Consider the following 19,424-nt stretch of genomic DNA (forward strand, 5'->3'; position numbering starts at 1 on the left):
TATTTATTTTACTTGTACATATCTATTCTACTTATTTTATTTTGTTAACATGTTTTGTTTTGTTCTTTGTCCCCCCCCTTCTAGACTGTGAGCCCACTGTTGGGTAGGGACCATCTCTATATGTTGCCAACTTGGACTTCCCAAGAGCTTAGTACAGTGCTCTGCACACAGTTAGCGCTCAATAAATACGATTGATTAATTGGCGGAGCTGGGACTTGAACCCATGACTTCTGACTCCAAAGCCTGGGCTTGTTCCACTGAGCCACTCTGCTTCTCTAGCACTATTACTAATACTACTACTACTACTACTACTACTACTACTACTACTACTACTACTGTTTATACGACCTTGTAGTTTGATGAGATCCTTGTTGGACAGCAGTTCCTCTGAATGAGATACTTTTAACTCTTTGACATCAACCCCATCCATTTCCAAGCTGTCACCTCTCCAGTTCAGTAAATTATCCTGTTACTCATTGCTCTCTTCAACAGTTTGAAAGTCAAACACAAATGATAGGCCTAGTTTCTTCCAAGATCCATTTAATGTTCACTGCTTAATTCCAGTCCAGGTAGGAATGTGGCAGGGAGAGATTTCCTTTCCTGTTGTGCTTGATTGGAGTGTGGGAATCACTCAAACTCACGTCTGGGTCAAATAATATAGGTTGTATCCCTAGAGTGTTTATATATATTGTGAGTTGGTTGTAACTCAGGACAAGAAATAAACAATGCTGGATGTACCAATAATAATAATCATTATGGTATTTCTTAAGTGCTTACTATGTACCAAGCACTGTACTAACTGCTGGGGTGGATAAAAGCAGGGTGGACACAGTCCCTGTCCTGCTTGGGGCTCAGAGTCTCAATCCCCATTTTACAGATGAGGTAAGAGAAGTGAAGTGACTTGCCCAGGGTCACACAGCAGACAAGTGGCAGAGCCAGGATTAGAACCCATGACCTTCTGCCTTCCAAGCCCATGTTCTATTCACTGTGCCATACCCCAGGTTATATGTACTATGGGATGAATGTGACCCGGGTGGGTTGTAACATATTCCTTATTTCATAAAATGTGAAAATATACTCGGGAGTGGAGAAAGTTGACCATTTGCTTTAAAAAAAAATATATATATATATTATTTTTTTTTAAAAGAGAAGCAGCATGGCTCAGTGGAAAGAGCAGGGGCTTTGGAGTCAGAGATCATGGGTTCGAATCCCGCCTCTGTCACATGTCTGCTGTGTGACCTTGAGCAAGTCACTTCACTTCTCTGAGCCTCAGTTACCTCATCTGTAAAAATGGGGATTAAGACTGTCAGCCCCATGTGGGACAACTTGATCACATTGTATACCCCTCCTCCCAGCACTTAGAACAGTGCTTGGCACATAGTAAGTGCTTAACAAATGCCATTGTTATCTTATTATTATTATTATTACTTACTATATGCCAGGTGCTGTACTAAGCCATGGGGCAGATGAAAAATTAACCAGGCTGGACCCGATCCCTGTTTCTCATGAGGTTCACAGTCTTAATCCCCATTTTACAGTTGAGGGAACTGAGGCACAGAGAAGTGAAATGACTTACCCAAGGGCACACAACAAGCACGTGATGAAGCTGGGATTAGAATCCAGGACCAGGGACCCCCAGACCTGTTCTCCTTCCAGTAGGCCACACTGTTTTTCTAACATGTAAGACCTGTTGTCATCTATTATGCCAAGTGTTTAAATAGTAGATTGGAAAGTACTTGATCGCCTTCCTGGACTGTCTCTATTTCCTAAAACGCAAATCACAAACTTTGAGTTACGTAGATCAGGTCGCAGTATTTGGGGAAGCAGCGTGGCTCAGTGGAAAGAGCACAGGCTTTGGAATCAGAGGTCAGGGGTTCAAATCCAGGCTCCATCAACTGTCAGCTGTGTGACTTTGGGCAAGTCACTTCACTTCTCTGGGCCTCAGTTACCTCATCTGGAAAATGGGGATTAAGACTGTGAGCCCCCCGTGGGACAACCTGATCACCTTGTAACCTCCCCAGCACTTAGAACAGTGCTTTGCACATAGTAAGCGCTTAATAAATACCATCATTATTATTATTATTATTTGACAGTGACAGTTTCCCCTGAACCTGAGAACAGCTCTTCGACTAAGATGCGTGTTTTTGTTTTTCCAAATAAACTTTGAAATCAACATGGAGACATGTGGTATGGCAAGGACATATTTATTAAACAAACCATAGCCCTTGAAGCTTCACATGGGTAGCAGTAGATAATAGACCAAAAAAAAAAAAATGCATGGCTAGAAATGGGAATAACTTTCAGCTTTTTAAAGGGACGACTAAATGATATAGTGTGTCCTTTAACTCCTGGACGCACACTGGGTTGATACCTCTCAGCTTCCGGGATCAACATTTTGATGGTTTCTGAACCAGTGTCAAATGTCTCATCCGAAACCTACGGTAGCTTCAACGTCATTTAGGGGCGATGAGAATGAAATGCATGATACGGCGCCTATTATTTTCTGTTGCTTAGCAATTCCACTTTTGCAAACAGTGGAAATGTCGATGTCACCTCAGTAAAGGAGATTAACAAAGCATCTTCATAAAGGTAACACGAAACGTGACCTTCAGGAATCTAAAATACCTCAGGAATCACTACACCTTTCACAGGATGAAGATCTTCCCTGCAAAGAAATAGTCTGGAAGATTTAGGCACTAGAGGGCTGAAGACAAGCAGGGAGGTCATGAAAGAGAACAAGGGCCTATACCATCATGGCTTATTATTATCAGTCACCTCCTCAGTCTCTACTAGAACTCTGGTAAGTCTCTTGAGTTATTCCATTTTTTTTCCCCAACCATTTTTCCATCTGAGTTATTTTTTTCCACCGGGCCGCAGGTTGTCAGTTTCCTGTATCTTTACAGATCCTTCATAGCATCTGTTATTGTCACATTTATTGCTTTCTTAGCAGATGCTTGTATCACATTGTACATGTTTCGTTTTCCAAGTGTTATTTATGTAATATGGTGCAATCCGTGCCCTGCTTTATATAAACCAAAATCACTTTCATTTTGAAAAAAGAATCTTAAAAGACAGCAGGACGGAAGAGTCCATCAATCAATTGTATTTCTTGAGCACTTAGTCAGCCAGTCAGTCATACTTATTGAGTGCTTATTGTGTGCAGAGCACCGTACTAAGCACGTATAACAGACACATTCCCTGCCCACAATGAGCTCACAGTTTAAAGGGGGAGACAGACATTAGTATAAATAAATATATTTAAAATATGGACATTACAGGCATTACAATACACAAATTACAAATATAGAAATAAGCACTGGGGAGTTGGGATGGGGATGAATAAAGGGAGCAGGTCAGGGTGATGTAGAAGGGAGTGGAAGAAAAAGAAGAGGACTTAGGGAAGGTCTGTTGGAGGAGGTGACCCTTCAATAAGACTCAGAAGAGCGGAAAGAGTAACTCCGAAGAAGCGGGAGAGTAATTTACTGTTTCACTATGTGCAGAGCACTGTACTAGGCGCTCAAGTCCTTTTCCTTGCTTTCCTTGGCTGACAGAAGAAAATGAAAATTCAACACATTCAGGACACAGCCTAATATAATACATAAGATTTTTATGATGCAATACTAGGTGTGAGATTTTGGGGTGTTTTGAGAATGGAAGAAAAAGAACCAAAAACAAAACAAAAAATACCCCACCTTTGGGTACTACTTGACACCTGTCCACATGTTTTGTTTCGTTGTCTGTCTCCCCCTTCTAGACTGTGAGCCTGTTGTTGGGTAGGGACTGTCTCTATATCTTGCCAACTTGTACTTCCCAAGTGCTTAGTACAATGCTCTGCACACACTAAGCGCTCAATAAATATGATTGAATGAATGAATGAATCAGCAGTAACTGTAGGAGTAATATAAAAAAACACTTTTATCAAAAGTCATCTCTTATTAAGAGAAACCTTGCAAAGCAGGACCTTTTATTCTATCTAGAACATAATTTCAGCTCCTTTTTTTCCTTTTTCTTTTTCCAATTACGTTTAATCGGATGTAAATGAATCAGGTACTGGCCAGAGTACTGGAATTTGGTGGCAGACCACCAAAGTTCAAGCCCAATCCAAACCGGGCATTTTGTCAGGCCATCAATTTGAAGTTAACAGTCTCATCATTTTTGCTGGCATTTAAGAAGAACAGTGCTTTTGTACCGATCACTGCTGACTTTTAAGGTCTTGCAATCTAGTGTTTGATGCAGACAAAAAACATTTTCTTAAATGTCGGCATTTCAGATAAAGATCTCAGCCTCTTGAACGTGTCACCCGATTCGCTGCCCCCTGAGACACTACAGGTCAGCTCTATCTGGTTGTTTAAGGAAGTCTTCCTGTCGAAATTCCGTGGGCTTGGGGGCGGATTAAAAAAAGAAAAAAATAATAATAGTGGGATCCACACAAGGGTGATTTTTTTTTTTCCTGTCACTCTGGAGTTGATATCAATTGATCAATCAACGGTATTTACTAAGCACTTACTATGCGCAGAGCACTGAGCCAAGCGCTTGGGAGAGGACATTACAGTAGAGTTGATAGACATGATCTCCGCTCTCAGGGAGCTTACAGTCTAAGAAGGGGAGTCACTGAGAGGGACAAAGGTGCTTGGGTTCATGAGTTCTGAAATAGCATGACTCTTTGGAAAGAGCACAGGCTTTGGAGTCAGAGGTCATGGGTTCAAAATCCCAGCTCCTCCAATTGTCAGCTGTGTGACTTTGGGCAAGTCACTTAACTTCTCTGTGCCTCAGTTACCTCATCTGTAAAATGAGAATTAAGACTGTGAGGCCCCCGTGGGACAACTTGATCACCTCGTAACCTCCCCGGCGCTTAGAACAGTTCTTTTGCATATATTAAGCACTTAATAAATGCCATCATTATTATTATGGTCATTCTGGGGGTCTGTCCATGGTTTAGGGTCCTTGTCAGTCTTTGTGACAAGTTTGTTTTTGCCAATTTCATCTGAGCCTATATTGTATTTATATGATTTTTTTTTCCCCCTGCTCCTTTTCCTCTCAGACACACTTCGAGTCTATGGATTTTTCATGAAGGACGAGAATAGTTTCAAGTCTGATTAGGTAAAAGTGACATTACGTGATTATGTTTTAATACATGTTAGATCATCATTGCTAGAGAGCTGTTCGGTATTTCTGATCCATTCTAATGAATTCTGATCTCTTTCTCTTTTAGATCTATGCTACGATGAGACCACACCTTATGCCTGGACCTAGAAAGGTGGCGGGAAGGGAAAAATCGTTACACGTGTTAACCATAACTTCCATGAGTAAGGACAGTAAAAGTGAAAAGAGCTTTGACTTGGGATGGGAAAATGGAATGGATTTCTTTATGTCATTGTGGAAAACTTTCATCACTGACAGGATATCAGTATAAATTTGTGCTGGATGCAGTAACTATGGGCATCACGTGTTTGCTTCATTTGGTTATATTTTGCCAGATTCATTTTTAACAAATAAAATGCTATTATGCCAGCATTATGGATCTGTCATCTATTTTCCAAAGATCCCAATCAATGGAGCAGTGGCATTTATTGAGTGTTTATTATATATCAGCCTACTCACTGCACCTCGATCTCATCCGTCTCACCTCCGACCTCTCACCCCCGTCCTGCCTCTGGCCTGGAATATCTTCCATCTTCATATCCGACAATCACTCTCCTCACCTTCAAAAATAATAATAATAATAATTGTGGTACTTGTTAAGCTCTTACTATGTGCCAAGCACTTTTTCAGCTCCGGGGTAGATACAAGGTAATCAGGTTGGACACAGTCCCTGCCCCGCATGGGGCTCACAGTCTTCGTCCCCGTTTTACAGATGAAGGAATTGAGGCATGGAGAAGTCAAGTGATTTGCCCAAGGACACACAGCAGACAAGTGACAGGGCCAGGATTAGAACCCAGGTCCTTCTGACTGGGTTCTAATCCTGGCCCTGCTTCAAAGCCCACAGGGATCTTACAATCTAGAGAGGGAGACATTAATTCATATGAGGTATATCTACTTTGTCCTGCATCTTTTAGACCATGTAGGAAGGTAGGGTGAGCTTGTATAACAAGTGATTAATTTAGACTGGGAATTGAAGTTTCAGTGAATGAGAATAGCTTCATGGCTTTTACAAAGCCTGGATTTTTGTAATTTCACAAATGAATGCCAGCCCACTTTGCAGATATCCAAAGGGAGTTAGAGATTTCCTCTCCTTCCGAAAGAAGTGGGTGTGGGGCTATATGTAGCATTTCATCTCCAAGTACATATATACACTGATGCATATTTAAAATAGAAAAGGAAGAAAAAGAAGCAGTTCATTAACATTTTTAAGGAATCTGGAAATTGAAAACAATGAAACTAAGAATTCCTAATACTGAACTTTTAATTATACATCTGAGGATGCTAGTTATCAAGCTGTGTTAAGGATTTTGTTTTTGTATCCTTACTAGGCGTGACACCACCACTTGATTTTTTCCCCAATAAGTCTTCAAGCAGTTCTTTTTTATTCCTAGAATTGTAGTCTGTTGATCAATCAATCAATGGTATTTATTGAGTGCTTACTGTGTGCAGAGCACTGTACTAAGCACTTGGGTGAGTACAATATAATAAAACTACAGTCTAATGGAGAGGTGGACATTAAAATACAGTACAGAAAAGGGAAGCAACTTATAATAATGATACGTACATAAAGGTAGAGGAGTACTTAAGTGCATGAGATATAACTCTTTTGTACTCTGTTACTATGCACAGTGCTCTGCACATAGTAAGCACTCAAGAAATATGATTGATTGAAGAGAGAGACAATAAGATGGCTAAGTAGGGAGTAGGAGAGGAGCCAGTGATAAAGCACTGTTCTAAGTGCTGGTGAGGATACAAGGTGATCACGTTTCTCATGGAGCTCACGGTCTTAATTCCTATTTTACAGGCAAGGTAAATGAGGCTCAGAGATGTTAGGTGACTTGCCCAAGGTCACACAGCAGGCATAAAAGTCTATGCTTCTAGAGAATGTGGGGGAGTCGGGATTAGAACCCATGACCTCTGACTCCCAAGCCCGTGCTCTTTCCACTGAGCCACGCTGCTTCTCTAACAACCTTGGGTAGGGACTGTCTCTATATGTTGCCAACTTGTACTTCCCAAGCGCTTAGTACAGTGCTCTGCACACAGTAAGCATTCACTAAATATGATTGATCCTTCTGATGCATAATAATACATAGAAATGAAAAACATCTGTGACTGAAGCAGGAAAAACCTAAATTTATGATCAGGATGAAGGATTTCCATATTGATTGATTCATTTGCTCTGTGAAGGATGAATGTTTGCTAAAGGTTACAGTCTTCATCTTGGTCTGGGAGAACAGAAGAGAAATGATCTGGGCAATGGATATTTCTGTAATAGAATGAATGGCACCAGAGATGTGTATTTATCCAAGGTAAGGGGAGACCACCAATATTGACAGGCTTCTATGTTCCCTAAATTGAGGGAGGGGGAGGTGAAAATAAATTAATCCCTCTCTCATGCATTATTGTGTGGCCACCTTTTCTGTTACCATTCTTTTCACTATGTGAATCCTTCTGCGTTGTGTCAAAATTATAAATCAGAGTAAGGAAATCTCTGGCTGCTGAGGATGATTTTCACAATGAAGAAATACCAAACGTTAGCAGTAGTATTTAATTGTCACCCTAGGAAAAATCCAGTCTTTGAAAATACGGAGGATGATATGGATATAATCATTGGTAAAATTAGTGGGAGAATTACACAATTACCCATCTCCCCCTACGGCTCCTATTTCTGTCCAACTTTAAAGTCTGACCTTGAAAAGAAAAATGTAGGGAGTAAGTGAAGTAGGGAAACAGAAGGATTACCACACCAATGATAAAAAGAAATCCAATGCTCTAAAAGCCTATAATCCTTCAGTAATGTTCAGACATCATATCCAGCGCGTATTTCAGCAGTTTTCATGACAAATTACATTCTAAAGGGTTTAAGAGGTTCCAGGTTTTCCCTAATTGCTCTGTTGGAATGAGGCATTCAGCTGCAGCAGAACTTGATTACATTGTTTCTTAAGACGCCCTCTATGATATAGTGTTTCACAGTTTCACCCTGGCAAATTTTACCACAGAGATAGAAAATCTCACCCTAGTTGCAACGGCCTCTGCTGAAATGGCGGACGTGTCTAAAGCATTTAAATACCTGCTAAAATCTCTCGAAAGAAAGTTTCAAAAATACTAGTGGTCCTTGGAAAGAGAAAAACACTTCCTTGATTCTGTACAATGGAACTAAGCCAGTTGGAGACCAGAGACATGGGGTTTGATATTGCTTTCCTTTCCATACTTTCTTCCCCTTTTGATTCCGGTGTTCGAGGTGATTCCACCTTGATTGCTCCTTTATTTTGACTGTCTTCTTTATTGCCTTCTGAGCATCCTTTCCCCAGATGGCATTGATGATGGGCATTTTCTCTCCTCCCTGTAACCCATCCATACTCTAAAATGGGTTCTGACTACCCCAAAAAGAGTGGAGAAAGCTGAGATCTGCTGACAATGAGCTAGGAGCCAGAGTCCCTGTTTGATCTGAATAGTTTGAATAATCAATCATCCAATCGATGATATGTATGGACCACTTATAACGTGCAGAGCAATGTACTAAGTGCTCGGGAGTGTACAATAAAATAGAGCCTGTGGACATGATCCCAGCCTTCAGGATCTTAGAGCATTTGTTTATAATGAGTCACTCTCCTGAATGCAATTTGGAGTAAAGTTACTGATTTAGCAGAAATCTAGGCAGAAGAATTAGGTGATAAATCTAGAAAATAATTTTCCAGTCCTCCATGCTAAAGGGAAATCTATGGGTGTTATCTTTTAATTCTCCGGTGTCCTGAAATTGAAGAGAATGGAGCCTAAGGTTAATATTTCCTAGGTGTCCATGTTCCATTTGAGGGTTAGGAAGTCTGATATTTCATTTGGTGGATTCCCTTGAGTAGGTTTATACCAGATTAGTGAAATGAAATCTGAAACCTCGACTTTATTTACGGCAAAAGCTGGAAACATTATCCAAACAGTAACAAATGAGGACCCAGGAGGGTCTGGTGGAATAATAACAACAGTAATATTAATGATGGTATTTGTTAAGCACTTACTATATGCCAAGCACTGTTCTAAGCGCTGGGGTATTCATTCATTCATTCAATCATATTTATTGAGCACTTACTGTGTGCAGAGCACTGTACTAAGCGCTTGGGAAGTACAAGTTGGCAACATATAGAGACAGTCCCTACCCAACAGCGGGCTCACAGTCTAAAAGGGGGAGACAGAGAACAAAACCAAACATACTAACAAAATAAAATGAATAGAATAGATATGTACAAGTAAAATAAATAGAGTAATAAATATGTACAAACATATATACATATATGGGTAGGGACTGTCTCTATATGTTGCCAACTTGTACTTCCCAAGCACTTAGTACAGTGCTCTGCACACAGTAAGCGCTCAATAAATACGATTGATTGATGGATTGATTAATGCCTGTTTACTTGTTCTGATGTGTATATATAGATATACACCTATATCTATATATAGATATATAGATATAATTCTATAATTCTATTTATGTATATCAATAGTATTGATGCCTGTTTACTTGTTTTGATGTCTGTCTCCCACCTTCTGCCCGTTGTGGGTAGGGATTGTCTTTCTAAATTGTACTTTCCAAGTGCTTAGGACAGTGCTCTGCACACAGTATACGCTCAATAAATACGATTGAATGACTGAATGAAAGTAGAAAGAGCGAGGAGGCAGTGGGGTCTGGAGGAATGAGTAAGGAGGCAGTGAGGTCTAGAGTGAGTGAGGAGACAGTGGGGTCTGGTGGAAAGAGTTAGAAAGCCTGGGTCTTGTTCCAGGCCTGGAACTGGCTGCTGGTAACTTGGGGAAAGTCACTTATTTATCTCACTTCCCTCAGCTTTCTCTACTTAATGGGGAATGTGAGGATAAAACGAGAAACCGAGTGTGAAAGTCTTTGGAAATATAATAGCACTGTCACTATTCAAGGTATGCTTATAAAATCTCATTTTAAGAAGGAACATACTTCCATGGGGTCGTTTGTGCTGTAACAGACTTGAGTGATAGAAGCCCGAAGTTAACGGTTGTCGTTTTCACAAATTTTGTTCAGTTTCACATTTTTTAGGACACAGAATGGATAATGAAATTTTGCAGATATTTGCAAACTGTGAGGTGCTGTTTTGTGCCAAAGTAGGAAATTTAGCGTGCATATTCGCTGTGTGTTTGGCTGTTTTCTTGGGCTCCTTAGGCTGTTCTTTTCTTCCCCCATCCCCTTCCTCCATCTGGGGGTTTTGTTCCTCTTCAGCACTTCCAGCTGCTGCTGACACCTAATTCAGGCCCTTTCTGGGAGAGCTTCCCAACCCGAGGCTCACTAGGTCTGGGAATGACACCATAACTTAAGGATCAATGATAGCAACTTGAGAAGCCGTGTTGCCCGATGGATAGAGCAGAGGCCTGGGAGAGAGAAGGACCTGGATTCTAATACTGCCTCCGCCACTCGTCTGCTGGATGACCTTGGGCTAGTCACTTCAATTCTCTGTGCCTCAGTTAGCTCGTCTGTAAAATAAGGATTAAGACTGTGAGCCCCTTGTGGGACAGGGACTGTGTCCAACCTGATTAGCTTGTATCTACCCCAGTGCTTAGTACAGTGTCTGGCACATAGTAAGCACCTAATAAGTACCATAAAAAATTCCATCAACTAGCCTGAAGGCATTTGAGTGGGTAAAAGTTGACACAATTGTCAGCTGTGTGACTTTGGGCAAGTCACTTAACTTCTCTGTGCCCCAGTTGTCTAATCTGTAAAATGGGGATTAAGACTGTGAGCCCTCCGTGGGACAACCTGATCACTTTGTAACCCCCCCAGCGCTTAGAACAGTGCTTTGCACATAGTAAGTGCTTAATAAATGCCATTATTATTAGTAGTAGTCGGGAGACAGTGTAGCCTAATGGGAAGACCACGAGATTGGGATTCAACAGACCTATATCTTAGTCCCAACTCCTACACTGCCCTACTGTGGGATTTTTGAGAAAGTCGCTTAACCTCTCTGGGCCTCAGTTTCCCCAACAATAAAATGGGGATGAGATCTGTGCTATCTCTCATAGAAGCAGTATGGCCTGGTGGAAAAAGTATGGGTCTGGGAATCAGAAGACCTGAGTTCTAATCCCAGTGTCGCCACTTGTGTGCTAGGTGAACTACAGTGTCACTTCACTTCTCTAATAATAATAATAATAATAACAATAATAATGACATTTATTAAGCGCTTACTATGTGCAAAGCACTGTTCTAAGCACTGGGGAGGTTACAAGGTGATCAGGTTGTCCCACGGGGGGCTCACAATCTTTATCCCCATTTTACAGATGAGGTAAGTGAGGCACAGAGAAGTTAAGTGACTTGCTCAAAGTCATACAGCTGACAATTGGTGGAGCCGGGATTCAAACCTGTGAACTCTGACTCCAAAGCCCTTGCTCTTTCTACTGAGCCATGCTGCTTCCCCCGGGCAAGTCATTTCATTTCTCTGTGCCTCAGTTCCCTCATCTGCAAAATGGGAATTCAATACCTGTTTTCCCTCCTACTTAGACTGGGAACCCCACATGGGACCTAATTATCCTATACATACTCCATTGCTTGGTATAGTGCTTGGCACATAGTAAGTGATTAGCAAGTAGCAGTATTATTAATTTTATTATTATCAGCTGTGACCCCTTTGCGGGGGAGGGACCCTGTCGGATCTGAATATCCTGTCTACCGCAATGCTGAGCACAGTGTTTGACACATAGAAAGTGTTTCAACCAGGCAGTCAATCGTATTTATTGAATGCTTACTGTGGGCAGAGCACTATACTAAGTGCTTGGGAGAGTACCATATAACAATATTACAGAGACATTCCCTGCCCACAACATAGCCTCGCTTTCAATGAGTGTTCCCTGGGGAGCATTTCACAGAAAAGTGGCATGCTCCCTGCCCACAAGAAGCTTATTCTCCATTGGAGGAGACGGACATAAACCCCTTTACAGCTGTAGTCATCCAAGTAAGTAATCCAATGTACAGTTGAATGACATACATACAAAAATTCTCCGATGAGAATCAGAAAGTGGATGAGAGGTGGGGAGGGAGGTTGGGTTTCAACAACGTGGGGTTCTGGGAATGAAGGAAACCAGCACGGCAGAGTGGAAGGAGCCCAGTCCCGAGACTGGGCTCCATCTTACCTCCTTCCCTTCCCAACAGCACCTGTATATATGTATATATGTTTGTACATATTTATTACTCTATTTATTTATTTATTTTACTTGTACATATCTATTCTATTTATTTTATTTTGTTAGTATGTTTGGTTTTGTTCTCTGTCTCCCCCTTTTAGACTGTGAGCCCACTGTTGGGTAGGGACTGTCTCTATATGTTGCCAACTTTTACTTCCCAAGCTCTTAGTACAGTGCTCTGCACACAGTAAGCGCTCAATAAATACGATTGATGATGATGACGATGATGAGAGTCAGAGGACGTGGGTTCTGATCCCGGCTCCGCCTCCCGTCTCCTGCGTGACCTCGGGCAAGTCATTTCATTTCTCTGGGCCTCAGTTACCTCATCTGGAAAATGGGGATTGAGACTGTGAGCCCCATGTGGGACAGGCACAGGGACCTGATTAACCCGTCTCCACCCTAGGGCTTAGAACAGAGCTAGGAGCATAGTAAACACTTAACAAATGCCACAATTATTATTATTATGAATGAGGGAAGGCTTGTTGGAGGAGGTGAGAATTTTAGGAAGGTACTGTGTGCAGGGGGCACTGCCAAAGGCCAGATTTGGGGAGGGAGAGAGTTCCAAGTCAGAGAAACAACATGAATGAAGGGTCAAGGATTGGAGAGAGGAGACGACGGGACTTTCTGAATGGGTGTGAATGTGTGCATACCAATCAATTCATCAGTGAAGCGGTGTGGTCCAGTGGTCAGAGCTTGGGCCTGGGTGCCAGAGGACCTCATTTCTAATTCTAGCTCTGCCACTTGCCTGTCACATGACCTTAGGGACATCACTTAACTTCTCTGTGCCTCAGTTTCCTCAACTGCAAAATGAGGATGCCATACCAGTTCTCGCTTCAATTTAGTCTGTAAGCCCCACTGTAAGCCCTATTCGGGACAAGGACTCCATCCAGCCTGATCAACTTTTATCTACACAGTGCTTAGAATAGTGCTTGACACATGGTAAGTGTTAATCAATCAATCAATTAATTATTGAGCGCTTACTGTGTGCTGAGCTCTGCACTAAGTGCTTGCGGGAGCATAATGCAACCGAGTTGGCATACACGTACCCTGCCCACAAGGAGCTTACAGTCTGGGTCATGGGTTCTAATCCTGACTTGGCCAGGTGTTTGCTTTGTGACCTTGGGCAAGTCACTGCACTTCTCTGGGCCTCAGTTACCTCATGTGTAAAATGACAATTGAGACTGTGAGCCCCACATAATAATGATAATAATAATGGCATTTATTAAGTGCTTACTATGTGCAAAGCACCGTTATAAGCACTGGGGAGGTTACAAGGTGATCAGGTTGTCCCATGGGGGCTCACAGTCTTAATCCCCATTTTACAGATGAGGGAACTGAGGCACATAGAAGTTAAGTGACTTGCCCAAAGTCACACAGCTGACAACTGGCAGAGCCAGGATTACATGGGACAGAGACTGTGTCCAACCCAGTTTGCTTGTATCAACCCCAGTGCTTAGTACAGAGCCTGACACGTAGTTAGCAAATACCACCATTATTATTATTATTATTGTTATTATTATTATTATTAGAGGATGAGGCAGGCATTAATATAAATAAATTAAAGAAGCAGAATGGCTCAATGGAAAGGGTATGGGCTTGGGAGTCAGGGGTCATGGATTCGAATCCCGGCTCCACCGCTTGCTAAATGTGTGACCTTGGGCAAGTCACTTTAACTTCTCTAGGCCTCAGTTCCCTCATCTGTAAAATGGAGATTAAGACTGTGAGACCCACATGGGACAACCTGATCACCATGTATCCTTGTATCACCTTGAATCACCTTGAAGCGAGCAGTGCTTCACACATAGTAGGCGAATACCATCATTATTATTATTAAATAAGTAAATTATGGATATGGACTTATGTGCTGTGGGGCTGAGGAAGGGGTGAATAAAGGTTACAGATGCAAGTATAAGGATAAAACAGAAGGGAATGAGAGAAGTTTAACACATGACAGCAAAAAAAGAGTCTTTGGTATTTATTGAGCACTTTGTGTGGAACAAGTGTACTAAGCGATTGAATGCTCATATAATTCCTTGGGGGTAGATTGGCCTTTTCTGCTGAGGATAAATCCGGAGGGGGGAAAAAATCCAGTTTCGGTGGCCATGTGTTTCAGATTCATTTTTCCCCTAGGTGGAGTTACCACCCTGCCTTTGAAAAGCTCTGCTACAGCCCCAAGACAGAAAGATCAGTGGTCCAAATCTCTGAGTCAAATGTAGACATTTGTCCAGAACCAAAGCAGTTGCTCTAATGTCCACCTATCTCTTACATCAGCGGTGTTTTCGGATATGTCCAACTCCAGACGCCCAGAAGTCTGCCACTAAGGCGGTCTTACCTATGTCCTTAGAGCCGTGTAGTTTGGGAACAAAATGGTCATCCAATAATGGTTGTCCTAACTAAACTAAGTGTCCCACGATGAATGTATGCAGCACTTTGAAAAATACGCAAAGGATCACAAATTCAAATGCTAGCGGCGATCAGATTGTCTATGTCACTGCTCTCTGTATCTTCAAAGCCGTTCTGAAATCACATCTGCAGGAAGCCTACCCTGAAGAATATCGACTTTTCCCACCTTCCTCTCCTACTGCCTTCCATATGCCAACTAGGTAACTAAATTTGCACCATCTCCCTCTCATAGCAATTCCGTAGCAGCGTTAGGAGCAGAGTGGCCTAGTGGAAAGAGCGTCAACCTGGGAGTCGGAGGCCCTGAGTTCTATTCCCGGCATTCATTTATTGTTGTATTTATTGAGCGCTTACTATGTGCAGAGCACTGTACTAAGCGTTTGGGAAGTACAAGTCGGCAACATGTAGAGACGGTCCCTACCCAACAACCGGCTCACAGTCTAGAAAGGGGGGAGTCACCACCACTTGCCAGCTGTGGGACCTTGGGAAAGTCACTTCACTTCTCGGTGCTCCACTTTCCTCATCTGTAATATGGGGATTCATTCACTCATTAATACAATCATGTTTATTGAGTGCTTACTGTGTGCAGAGCACTGTACTAAGCGTTTGGGAAGTACAAGTTGGCGACATATAGAGACGGTCCCTACCCAACAGCAGGCTCACAGTCTAGGAGGGGGAGACAGACAGTAAAACAAAACATGTGGACAGGTGTCATCAGAATAAATAGAATTAAAGCTAAATGCACATCATTAACAAAATAAATAGAACAGTGAATATGTACAAGATTAAATCCTATTCCCTCCTACTTACCCTGTAAGCCCCATGTGGGACAACGATTCTGACTGACCCTATTATCTCATGTCTACCCTAGGCTTAGAAGAGTGTTTGACACATGGTAAGCACTTTACAAATACCCTTTGAAAAAAATGTTGTGAACCAAACTCTGCTGCTTCGAGCTATAATTTAATAATAATAATAATAATAATAATAATAATAATAATAGTGGTATTTGTTAAGCGCTTACTATGTGCAAAGCACTGTTCTAAGTGCTGGAGAGGTTACAAGGTGATCAGGTTGTTCCCAAGGGGGCTCACAGGATTAATCCCCATTTTACAGATGAGGTAACTGGGGTCCAGAGAAGTGAAGTGACTTGCCCAAAGTCACACAGCTGACAATTGGCGGAGCTGGGATTTGAACCCATGACCTCTGACTCCAAAGCCCATGCTCTTTTGCACTGAGCCACGCTGCTTCTCTTAATTTATTTCAGTCTTTATCTCCCAGGCTAGATTATAAAATCCCTGAGAGCAGGTATTTTGTCTACTTGTTTTGTTGTACTCTCCCAAACATCTGGTACAAGGCTCTGCACACAGTTGGTGACTGTAGGGCTCATTCAACAAGGGAAGAGTGTCCAATGAAAGCAAAAGAACAATTATTTACTCACTGGTCAATGTCCCATCTAATTGAAAAGTATATAATGCAGAGGATGATTATGAAAGGTCGCCTCTAAACCTGTCCTCTTACAAATTCCTGGTGCTTCACTAAAGGTTCTGGCTACAGTAGGTGTACTATATTCTATCCTGTGAATGTGGGCAGATAATTGATCTGAATTTAGAAATTTCACTCCCAACACTGTTTTCTCATTTGTAAATGGTGAAAAAAACAATCTACCCTTCATGTAAAGATCTAAAAGAGAAAAAGAGGCATGTGTAATTGACCCAAGAGGCTCGGAAGATTAGGGCTGAGGGGATGCAAAATGGAACTTGTGGAGTAGCCGATTTCATTTCCAGCCCCAGACAGTGTTTATGGCCCTTGTTCTGAGATCTATATTTTGGATCTTGGAATCAATGAAATGAACAGCTTCGGTGAATTACGACCTTTCAAATTGTAATTTCTTTAGGGAAATGCTAAATGGCATGCATTTCAGTCTTGCTGACAGATATTTTCCAAAGTCACAAACAACATTCAAGAGTAGCCCAGTTACAAGTAAAAATGTTCTCAAGTGCAGCAGGTTATGACAGTTATTTAGAGGTGACATTTTTTCCTCGAAGCATAAAGGCAACTTATTCAACTCTTCCTTTACAGTATTTTGTTCCTTGCTCTTCCCTTAGTGTAAATTCTTATTTATAGCCATGGGAATCATATTCATGCATAAACACTAATTGTGGTGAGGTTTCAATTGCAAAGTCAAAATGAGGGCATTACATCGATGGAGGTGTTTTGCAATATTTGAACATAGTTCTGCTGTTGGATGTGTTTTGGCTAGAACAATTAAGTGTTCCTTCATGCAAGATTCTGCAAGAATGTAGCATGACAGTGGAAAAATCCTGGGCCTGAGTCAGGAGATTTTTGGCTTTTAAAACTGAGACGTCTCTAACAGTAATAATAATGATAATAATAATGATAATGATAGCAATAATAATAATAATAATAATAATAATAGTATTTGTTAAGCGCTTACTATGTGCCAGGCACTGTATTAAGCACTGGAGTAGATATGAGCAAGTTGGCTTCGTCACAGTCCCTGTCCCACGTGAGGCTCGCAGTCTCAATACCCATTTTACAGATGAGGTAACTGAGCACAGAGAACTGAAGTGACTTGTCCAAGGTGCCACAGCAGACAAGAGGCAGAGCTGGGATTAGGACCCATGACCTTCTATGTTGTTATCAGTGACAAATATCTTTTTCTTAATTTTTTAAAAAATATTTATTTGGTCTCTAATTTAGGGAAATCATTTTCCTGTGTGTAGATACGCAGATATCTACACACAGAACAGTGCTCTGCACGTAGTAAGCGCTCAATAAATACGATTGATTGAGATATCGATATCGTGCATATCATATACCATTTATTTTGCATATTAACCTCCACTGCAAAATTGTACCACCTTGGTTTTAGAGGAGATCAAGATTTTTTTATTTTATTTTTAGCATGAATTTAAGCAGCGGTGCTACATACACTGGGGAGGACGTAGGCTCCTCCACTAGATTGTAAACGCTAATGATAATTGTAGTATTTGTTAAGCACTTACTGTGTGCCAGGCACTGTTTTAAGCAGTGGGGTAAATACAAGCAAATCGGGTTGGAAACAGTCCCTGTCCCACACAGGGCTCACAGTCTTAATCCCCATTTTACAGATGACGAAACTGAGGCACAGAGAAGTAAAGTGACTTGTCCAAGATCACACACAGCAGGCAAATGGTGTGGCCAGGATTAGAACCCAGGTCCTTCTGAGTCCCGGGCCCGTGCTCTATCCTCTAAGTCACACTGCTTCTCCCCAAGGCCTACAGTCGAGGCATACACTCGTCCTCGGATTCTCCAAAGGAGATATCTATCCTTAGCCCACTGTTGGGTAGGGACTATCGCTATATGTTGCCAACTTGTACTTCCCAAGCGCTTAGTACAGTGCTCTGCACACAGTAAGCGCTCAATAAATATGATTGATTGATTGATTTTTTATAAAAAGTCACTGAATAAGAAACAAAAGAACATTAACCACTGCACCTTACTTGCTAGATCGAAGACGTTAAGTCTTATGAAAACACAAAAGGTAAGGGCATTTGTTTCTGCAGCATAGTGACTTGAGGCGAATATTGATCATTCTTGGCACATTTAGAATCTTTAGCTAACGTGGATCAGATGACATTGCTGCTATGTTCTTACAGTATGGTTACACAGTACGGAAATATAAAAACTTCTACTACTTAACTTATACCTCTTAATTCCTTATGTATCTAGTTTATAACTCTCTTCTGCACTGTACCATCCCAAACATTCACTACAGTACAACTCGCAAGAAAATCCCTACAACCAAATGAATTCTTGTGATAGTTTTTTGCCAAACAAATACGCAAGCTTTCTATCATAAGATGAACTTTTGAAGCCTCTATTCATGTCAACCAATTAGAAATGGCATGGCCCAGTGGATAGAACACAGGCCTGGGATTTAGAAGAACCTGGGTTCTAATCCTGGCTCTGCCACTTTTCTGCTGGGTGACCATGGACAAGTCACTTTACTTCTCTGTGCCTCAGTTCCCTTATCTGTAAAATGGGGATTAAGACTGTGAGCCCTAGGTGGGACAGGGACTGTGTCCAACCTGATTAGCTTGTGTCTACCCCAGTACATAGTACAGGGCCTGTCACATAGTAAGTGCTTAACAAATACCATAAAAAAGTTAATGGTATTTATTAAATGTTGGTAATGTATGGAACACTGTACTAAGTGCTTGGGAGTATGTAGTAACCTAAGTAGGCACAATCCCTACCTTCAAGAAGCTTACTATATAGCCACGAGCTTCCAATTTTTATAAACGTGAGCAAATTTTTTTTAAGGTAATTGTATCGATTTAAAATAATTTGCCAAACGATTTCATGTTAAATTATTTGCCATTTTTCTCGTTTCAGTTGGGGGAATTGAATATTCATTACCAGTTGAGCTGTTGAAAACAACAGGTGGAAGTTATTGTGAAAGGTCATTTTTAAAAATTTCAATTTTGATTTTTAATGCCTTCAGCAATGTGGTTTAATAGCTTAAGTCACTGATCTGTGACTATGCCAGAAAGGGAATTAATACAAAGCTATTCCATTCTCAAAGAATGATGGGGCATGTACAATTACTAAGCTTAGTTCCCCCAGAATCTAACTTCACTACTTTTGGGCATCAATCTGTCAATCAATGGTATTTACTGAGCACT

The 19,424-nt window shown here is 41.4% G+C and overlaps 1 long non-coding RNA gene across 1 annotated transcript in view; it reads left to right on the plus strand.

Annotated features, from left to right (window-relative positions):
* Positions 1-5,504, plus strand: part of LOC119919871 — a 131,193-nt gene extending 125,689 nt beyond the window's left edge. The window contains exons 2-4 of the long non-coding RNA XR_005447730.1: positions 2,652-2,800; positions 5,042-5,100; positions 5,213-5,504. This is a non-coding gene — a long non-coding RNA (uncharacterized LOC119919871). The remainder of the gene's footprint in view (positions 1-2,651; positions 2,801-5,041; positions 5,101-5,212) is intronic.
* Positions 5,505-19,424: the final 13,920 nt, after the last annotated feature.

Source organism: Tachyglossus aculeatus, chromosome X1, assembly GCF_015852505.1.
Source record: "Tachyglossus aculeatus isolate mTacAcu1 chromosome X1, mTacAcu1.pri, whole genome shotgun sequence".
NCBI lineage: Eukaryota > Metazoa > Chordata > Mammalia > Monotremata > Tachyglossidae > Tachyglossus > Tachyglossus aculeatus.